The 8,388-nt window shown below is 37.4% G+C and overlaps 1 protein-coding gene across 4 annotated transcripts in view; it reads right to left on the bottom strand.

The window, feature by feature from the left end:
- The window catches only part of Kcnip4 (potassium voltage-gated channel interacting protein 4), a 1,049,546-nt gene that overhangs the window by 280,618 nt on the left and 760,540 nt on the right, over window positions 1-8,388 (bottom strand). The gene's annotated exons all lie outside the window — the stretch shown is intronic.

Consider the following 8,388-nt stretch of genomic DNA (forward strand, 5'->3'; position numbering starts at 1 on the left):
ATTAATAAATGTTGTTTAACCTAACCAGTCTATGGAGTTTATTATAGCACTGTGAGCTAATGCATTCACCTATCTACCAAACCTATTATGTTACAAACCTTACTCATGAGGAATACAGAAATCTTATGGTTTCCAAAATGAATGAGCAAGTGCCTAGCTCAATGGGTTTTTACAAAGTTAAGAATCAATATGGAACCTCTTGCTGGGGACAAATCTTTAGATGTTTAGTCTGATTTTACTTGGTGGGTTGTATTCTCCTACATATAGAAACTGAGACCAGGAAGTCTGTTAAAAAGCTGATCTCAAGAAGTAAAAATATAGAATCCTGACTGACATTGTAGGGTTATGGCTTTAGGAGGAAATGTCTCCAGCATGCTCAAGTGTCAGCCTGGGTCTTGAGCTGGTAGCATGGTTTCTAAAAGTCTTAAAATTTAGGAGGTGGTACATACTTGAAGAAAGTTCATGCCCTTGGCCCTTCCTGTCTTTCTTTTGCTTCCAGATGGGAAGAAACTTCTCTGTCAACATGTGCCTGTTGCCATGATGTTCTTCTTAAGTGTACATGGTCACAAACTATGGATTAAACCATACACAATCTTACATCAATGTAAATCTCTCCTCTTTCAAGATGTTTACACCAGGCATTTGGTATCAGAGCTGAAACATTAATGAATACACACACACACACACACACACACACACACACACGCACACACACACACAAAGAAAATTCACTCTGAAGGTTGCTATTGAGGATTCAGATGCACTCACAGAGAAGGGTGTCTGAGACATCAACAAAATTCTTTTGTTATTATTCAGAAAGAAACTGTTATCTGTCCACCATTACTTCAATCCTTTGTGGTTCCAGGTTTTACTTGTAGACAGGCTAAGAGATCTATGTAAAATGACATATTAAGAAAGGGGCCAGATTTCAATTGTTTTTCTCCCCCCTACCCCCTGCTTTTTTTGACCTGGAACCTGGCGTATGGTAGTGTTGAATCATTTCCTATTTGTAGGTTCACTCTAACAACAATGCTAGACTCTTCACAACCTCTTGGAGTAGAATAGTGCCTGTCTTTCTACTGGACAACCTTTGAGATATCTAATACTTCTAGAATTTCAGGGAAGCATTATTTATTTCTCATTCAGATGGCCAAACCATATCATATAGTGATTAATGTGGTGCTTAGAAAGTTGCATCTGCTGCTTATTTTCACAGAATTTCATCCTAGCTTCTTTTCATAGTGTATTATATTAATCTGTTGAAGAGACCACCTACACTACAAGAGTACATGTACCCAGTGGTCACTGGAGAGTCTCCTCTGCAGCCTGGGTGACTGCCAAGTAATGGATTTACAAGGAATTGAATGAAATAAATGCTTCTGAAAATATGAGAGATAATTTATTGCATGATTAATCTACAGTAGTTATGATTTAGATATAATAATAATTCTCCGGCTTGTTTACTGAACATTTCTCATGGGTCATCATTTGTGCAGGGATGTTAGTGAAATGTTCTTTGTAAGCACACTTCTGCAGGAATAGTCACTCTGGGGAGCATCCTTGGCATGCAACTACTTTTTACTTCCCCTTTCAGGGTTCTTTTCTGTATCAATGAAGGAGGCAGTCCTTCCTGCAAAGGAGGGGAATTCTACCTGTGATTTAGAGCAGTGGTTTCCAACCTTCCTATTGCTGAGACCCTTTAATACAGTTCCTTGTGTGTGATAACCCTCTACCATGAAATTATTCCCATTGCTACTTTAAAACTGTAATTTTGACACTGTTATGAATTTTAATGTAAATATCTGTGTTTTCAGGTTGTCTTAGGTGACTCCTGGAAAGGGATCATTCTACACCCAAAGGGGTTGCAACCCACAGGTTGAGAACCTCTAGTTTAAAGTGCCCTAAGCCCTAAGCCCTTCTTCTTTCATAGCCACCTTGTCTTCTTTGTGTTGGCTCCAATCTCTTTCAAGCAGAGAAAATATTCTCTACTGCTCACAGTCACCTTGAAGTTGTAGCTCTTTAAAATTCTTTCTATAGAAAAGGTTTCAAAGCAGTCTATGTCACTCACTCCTCTCACTTGTCACCTTCTTCTTATATCACAGTATAATTCTGTTGCAACCAGGCTTACAGTTTGATCAAGTTACAAACACTGTTCCTGTAAACATTTTGCAAAACCAACAGATTTTAGTTTTTATCATATACACATCACAGAAATCAGCAAAGTTCACCCCCTCCAATATTGCCTTCAAATCTTCATTATCTCCTCTGACACACCCTTGTCTTTATAGCTACTCATTTTCAGTGTCTTCTAATGGCTTTTATTTTCTTATCAAGCGTTTGGTATCTTTCTTTCTTTCTTTCTTTCTTTCTTTCTTTCTTTCTTTCTTTCTTTCATTCTTTCTCTCTCTCTCTGTCTCTTTCTTTCTTTCTTTCTTTCTTTCTTTCTTTCTTTCTTTCTTTCTTTCTTTCTTTCTTTCTTTCTAATTTTAAGAAACAGTTTTGGACTCCCTGGATGTTCAATAGATTAACTGCCACTTAAATCTACAAATTCTAAATGTATTTCTTTCATGTAAATTCCAGAGATGTCCATTTTAATGTTCTTTTAGAGCTTGAATCAGTGACATAGGCTTGGATTCTCAGGTTTATGGACAGCCAAAAGGATTGCAAATTCAAAGCCAATTTGAGACACGTGGTAAGAACCACTCTTCAAACTAAACAAACATTTTTTTAAAAAAAAAATCACTAAGACACCTTATTAGGACTCAAATACAAGTGCCACTTTCCCTTAAAACTGGTCCTGCTTCAAAACTTGACACAGAAATCAGGCCAGCATTTAGAAAGTTGTTAAGACAGAAAAATGAAAGTCATGGTTTTTTATCTTGCCACTAAAAGTGAAGAATCATTTAGTTTAAAACTCCAATGCTGGAATCAGAAAGAACCTGGACAAACAAAGGTAATTAACCAATCTCAGTTCTAGAAGCTTGATCTTCAAATCTACCTTTTACATTTCTCATTTTCATCTAGATTTCCACTTTAGAACTGTTGCTGTTTTCTCTTTATCAAGGTTTAGGAGCAAATCTTCCCCTCCCTTTCTCCCTTTCTCATGGTTTCCTCACACTGTGACTGTGATATTTCAGTGGAAACTGGATATATGATATCCAACCTCCCACCCTTCTTGTCACCCAGGCAGATGGCCCAGAAGGCTCCAGGTGGTGTGCATCTCCCTAGATTTCTCGTCCACAAGTTCCTCTCACATTGCCCTTCTTTCCCTCTCACATGAGCTGTGAAGCAGCCCACCGGTTTCATCTTTGTCTCCCTTCTTCCTATTAAAGCTTCATTCTTCTGGTCTTACATTCAGTGTTAGGCCCTGAAGATGTGGCTTTTTCTCCCTGTAGACAAACTCAGATATTCTTTTTGTCCATCTTGTGGCATCTGTCCTTCTCCATCATATTCCACAAGGACATTTAGTGCATGTTCAAAACCAATCATTCAAGCATACCAGAAACCCAGCAACTGAGTCTTCATTTTGTTCTGCTATAACTACTAGGTACTCATTACGTTCCCTCAGTGTAGACACAGCATAGGCTCACAATGTCTGAAGAATTGAATGGATAAATGAAAAAACCAAATGAATAAATGCTAGACAATAGGATATTTATTGCTATTATATCATAAGTCATTTTAAGTTGAGAAACCTCAAACAAACATTTAAGAAAGAAAATAAACCTAATATCTTGTACCTTCCCCCCCACCATGAGCAAGCCTGAAGAGACCTTGGTTACCACAACAAGGTCAAGGGACGGGATCTAGGTGGAGTTACCCACCTTGGCTGCCCGGAACACAGAAGCAGAACTGCCCCTGGGCTTGCCTTGAGACTTCTCTGACCGTGACCTGGAACGACTATGGATTATCCCACCCGTCTGGAACCAGGAGGGGTTGTGGGCTGGGTCTTCCCCTTTAAATTGAGAGCCGAACATTAAAGCCTTGGGCCTTGATCAGAGAACTTTGTCTTGGCCTCATCTCTTCTCACCCTCCAGCCCCTTTCATTCCCAGCCCCCCTTTCAGGTGAACCCAGTTGACTTGTGGCCGCGGGCGGCTACAATATCTCATGACAGCTGTTAGGTTTATCATATTCATTGAACCCAAGATGTAATAAATTGTAATATATGTTATAACTTTAAGTATGATAGAAGAAAAATTCCAACAACTAAACATTGGTACACCATGAACTAAAACTAGCACCCTGTTTTTAAATACCTAAAGGCAAAGACACAGAGAAAGCCAAGGGTTTCTTCAGCCTGACCTGAGCATTTGTCTCTATCCTTTTCTGTCCTTCCTTAGAACATGAAACTATTGCAGCTTTCTTGTATCGTCCTAACTGGTACCTTTCCTTGTAAGCCTGAGCTTCACTCTCATCTTATTCTATCCATAATTATCCCTCAAATCCAAACTTGATCCTGCCACCAAGGATCACCAATCTAATTCATGTTGTCTCTCTTGGGACACATACATACATCCTTCTTGCTTTGTGACCCACTGAGACAATTCTGCAAGTATATCAGTGCTGCATTTGTTACTGAATATGTTACTAACATCTATATATTAAAGGTTTGGTCCCAGGTCCAGGGCATTATTGGAAAGTGGTAAAATCGTTAGGCTGTTGGACCTCCTGGATGAATGTCAGGTCATCAAGTTGTTCTTTTGAAGCTTGTCCCGGGCTCCTAGACACTTTTTACTATGTTTTCCATTTCCAAACTGCCATAAAATAAACAATTATTTTTTAAAATACATCCTTAATATGTGAATCTGTGGTGTCAGAGCCAAAATCAAGAGTGCAAAACAAGTAGGGATTTAAATCTCTGAAATGTGAGTGAGAATAAAGCTTTGTTCCTGGACAATTTGATTGTTTCATACATTTTGTCATTGCTATGAGACGGGAACTTAAGGGAGAAAGGGTTTGGCTTATTGTGCCTTAGAGTGTTAGAAAGATACAGTTCATCATGGTGGAAAAGACACAAGAGAGGTCAGAAATAGTATGGTGGTGACAATGTATTCAGGAAGTAGAGTAAGCTGGATAAAGGGCCCTACTATAAAGTTTCAAGGTCCACTCAGGGTCATGCATTTCTGTCAATGACTTGCACTTCCTAAATGGTTTACATGCTTCCAAAGCAGAGCCACTGCCTAGAGATTAAGAGTTCAAATGCCTGAGCCTATGGAGGAGATGTCACAGCCACAGCAGCCAGCCAGTTACCTTTAGCTGTAATAGTCTCTAAGTTGAGGCTGTCCATTCTTCCTGCTGCTTCCCATCTTGTAAGTTAGGGCATAGACTTCCTAGGAGCAGAGAGAAATTCTGGGGTCTTGTTCTTGTTAATATGTAGCTCTCCAACCAGACTCTCCATACTGCTTTCAAATACAAAACAGTTTGCAGTTCTTTCTAGTACTCAGCTCATTTTTTTTCATTAGAAACAAACTTGTATATTTTTCTGTGTTTGACAATAAGCTTTTTTTTTTTTTAGCTTTATGCTCCAGAAAAGTGCCTATCACAATATTATCATCACTATATTGCAGAGTGCAGCATACATTGTGGTGCTAAATAATTATTAAGTTAGAAGATATATTTTGCTGAAATAAGGCCAGAAAATATAATTCATAGTCCTAAGAAAACTAGGCACAGGCCTGTTGCTAAAAAGGAGAAATAGATGGTTCCCAAAGTCAGGAAAGTGACTGATGTATGTAGACTCCTAAAGAATTCCTATAAAGAACAGTACACTTCCAATAGGCTGTTTCTATTCAGTATTTTCTTCAGATGCTGTTAAGTAACGTTTAAGTCACAGATTGTCTTTTAATCATAATTTTGGTTTTCAATAAATGATTTGACAACTCTCAGAATAGATCTTTTCCTATTTGGGGCCTCAGATCCTTCCTCTATTTCATTTTCAAAAGCAATCTAATATTCAATAAAATGTGTACTGTGTATGTGTGAATTCACAAGGGACATATATTTTATACAAATATCTTAGTGAGAAAAAGGCCTATAATGACAGAAAATACTACTACTTTGAATGTGTAACATGTATGGAGCTTAAAGTGGAATGTTTTTAACAGAAGAAGGGACAATTACCTCTCATCATTTGATGAGTGAGAATCAACTTTATTTTGATACATGAGCTCATGTTAGAGATAATTTCATACAGAGGCAAATGGTACTTCTTAATATCCTTAGAGACTCTGTGCTCAATCAATTTCCAACTTTGTATTTCTAGGTCATAGCTCGTGTTGAATTGGGGCAGCAGCTATCTTTATGTCCTTGAATGTTACTTACCCGCCCGTGGTATGTATTCATTCTTGTCACTCATGTATTCCTTTATTGATTCAGCGTTTATTGAGGGAATTTTGTATAATAAGTCTTGTGCTAGGGTAATATATATTAAAAAATGGTTAACTTGGGGGTTAATATATGTCAAGAAATAAAATCAGTCCTGAATGATTAAATTGTGAAAGCTATAATATAGGTTTGGTCATGTGGTAAAGATATGGGTAAATATTGAATACCACTGTATCTTTCTCTTAATTTTCCAAAAGAGTAAGGAGAAAGTGATATAAAGATTTTATAGTTAATGCATAGAAAGATATCAGACTAAAAACAGAACTCCCAAAGTTCATAAGTAGTACATATGTTTCTGATATGCCATGGCATTCTAGTTTTACATACACCATTCCATTTCACCCTCATGACCTTGTGCTTTACTCAGTTTGAATTAGCTTGGTTAACTGCACAGACTAGATATTTGCGAGCTTCTCATGGTTGTGAATGGCTCCTACTTTGTGATATGTGAGCTACAATCAGGTGTGAGCAACTCCTACCCTGTTGGTTGAATTGTGCTATGGATTATTTTCCAACTTATGATTATTTAACCTTTTCATGGTAGATTGGAAGCAAGGACACACTTTTGGTACCTCTACAAACATGGGCATCTCTGTCCTACAGCTTTTACCCTATGACCTTATCACTTTTCACTTCTTAATGAAATTATAATCAATGCCTTGTCTTTTTTTTTTTTTTTAATTTTCAAACTACTTCCTGATTGAGGAATTTATTTTGATTGGGTAATATGGCTTAGTATGTCCAAGATACCAGACTCAAAACTATAAAACATAATGTTCTCACTTCTAGATTTTAGCCTTGCTCTTACTATGGTCTAATTCCTTCTTGCTAATGTCTCATTCTTTATTTGGAAGCTTTTCTTCCATCACTAGATTGTGACTTATCTAATTTAAAGCAATATCATTATAGTCTCACAACTTGGAATTCCTTCAGTCTCAGAAGAGATGCTAGACTAGGACTTCTGAGCAAGCCCTGATCTGCTGAGACTTCAAATGCACTTAATATTGTTATAAGAATTTAAGCTTTGGTGGTCAGAAAGCCGGGGTTTGGCACTCAAATCCACCACAACTTATGTGCACTGGACTTGTTTGCTAGTTGATATTTTATTGGGAGGTCCAGAAAGCTTAGAAGATGAGTTGCAGTTAAAAGAAGCCAGGTGACTGTACTGGATCCTTCACAGGGTATTGGGACCCCACCTTGTGCCTTATGCAGTTATTCTTCATTGTGAGCCTCTGCCCTTCCATTCTGCCTCAGCAAAAGTACAATGCATTGGGGTTGTGATCATGCACACAAAATTTGGCAATTATGATCCAAAGTAAATCTTTTATTCTTTCATATAATAATATCAAGTATTTTATCACTGCAACAGAAAGCTGACAACCATGGTGGTTCTAGACCCACAGATAAATTTCTCTTATAATTACTTTCCTTTTTTGTCATCCTTGACCACATGCTTCTTATAGATATTCTGGCAATATTGTACCTCAGAAGAGGAACGGAAAGGGTGTCTAAGATGCACGAGAGGTGTGGTTCCTTTTTTTTGTTGTTGTTGTTTCAGCAACTCAGTAAAGTGTGATTTTAGTAGTGGCAGAGAACATACAAGACTACTAGAAAATTTCCAAGTCAGCACCAACATAGAATCTGGAAATAGTGGCATACACAGCACTGATCAATATACTATGAAAAAATACTATTATAGATGTATGGGATAAAATGGTATTAGAGGCTTGCAGAGATGTTAAGCCCATCACTCAAAAGACATACAATCACTTCCCAGAGAGTAAGTATAGCTTGGAGATAATTGTATCCATAACAATAAATAATTTAAAAGGCTATAAGTACATATTTATAGAAATGTATTGCTACATTAATGATTTTTTCCTATGATGAAAATTTCTTTTGAGACCTTTGTAAATTTTTAAAGGGCTGAGTAAACAACACTTTTAAAATATGTTTTCTAATGTGTACCTACTACATAATTAGTATGCTCTATATGCCACTTG

This window comes from Arvicanthis niloticus, chromosome 7 (assembly GCF_011762505.2).
Source record: "Arvicanthis niloticus isolate mArvNil1 chromosome 7, mArvNil1.pat.X, whole genome shotgun sequence".
NCBI lineage: Eukaryota > Metazoa > Chordata > Mammalia > Rodentia > Muridae > Arvicanthis > Arvicanthis niloticus.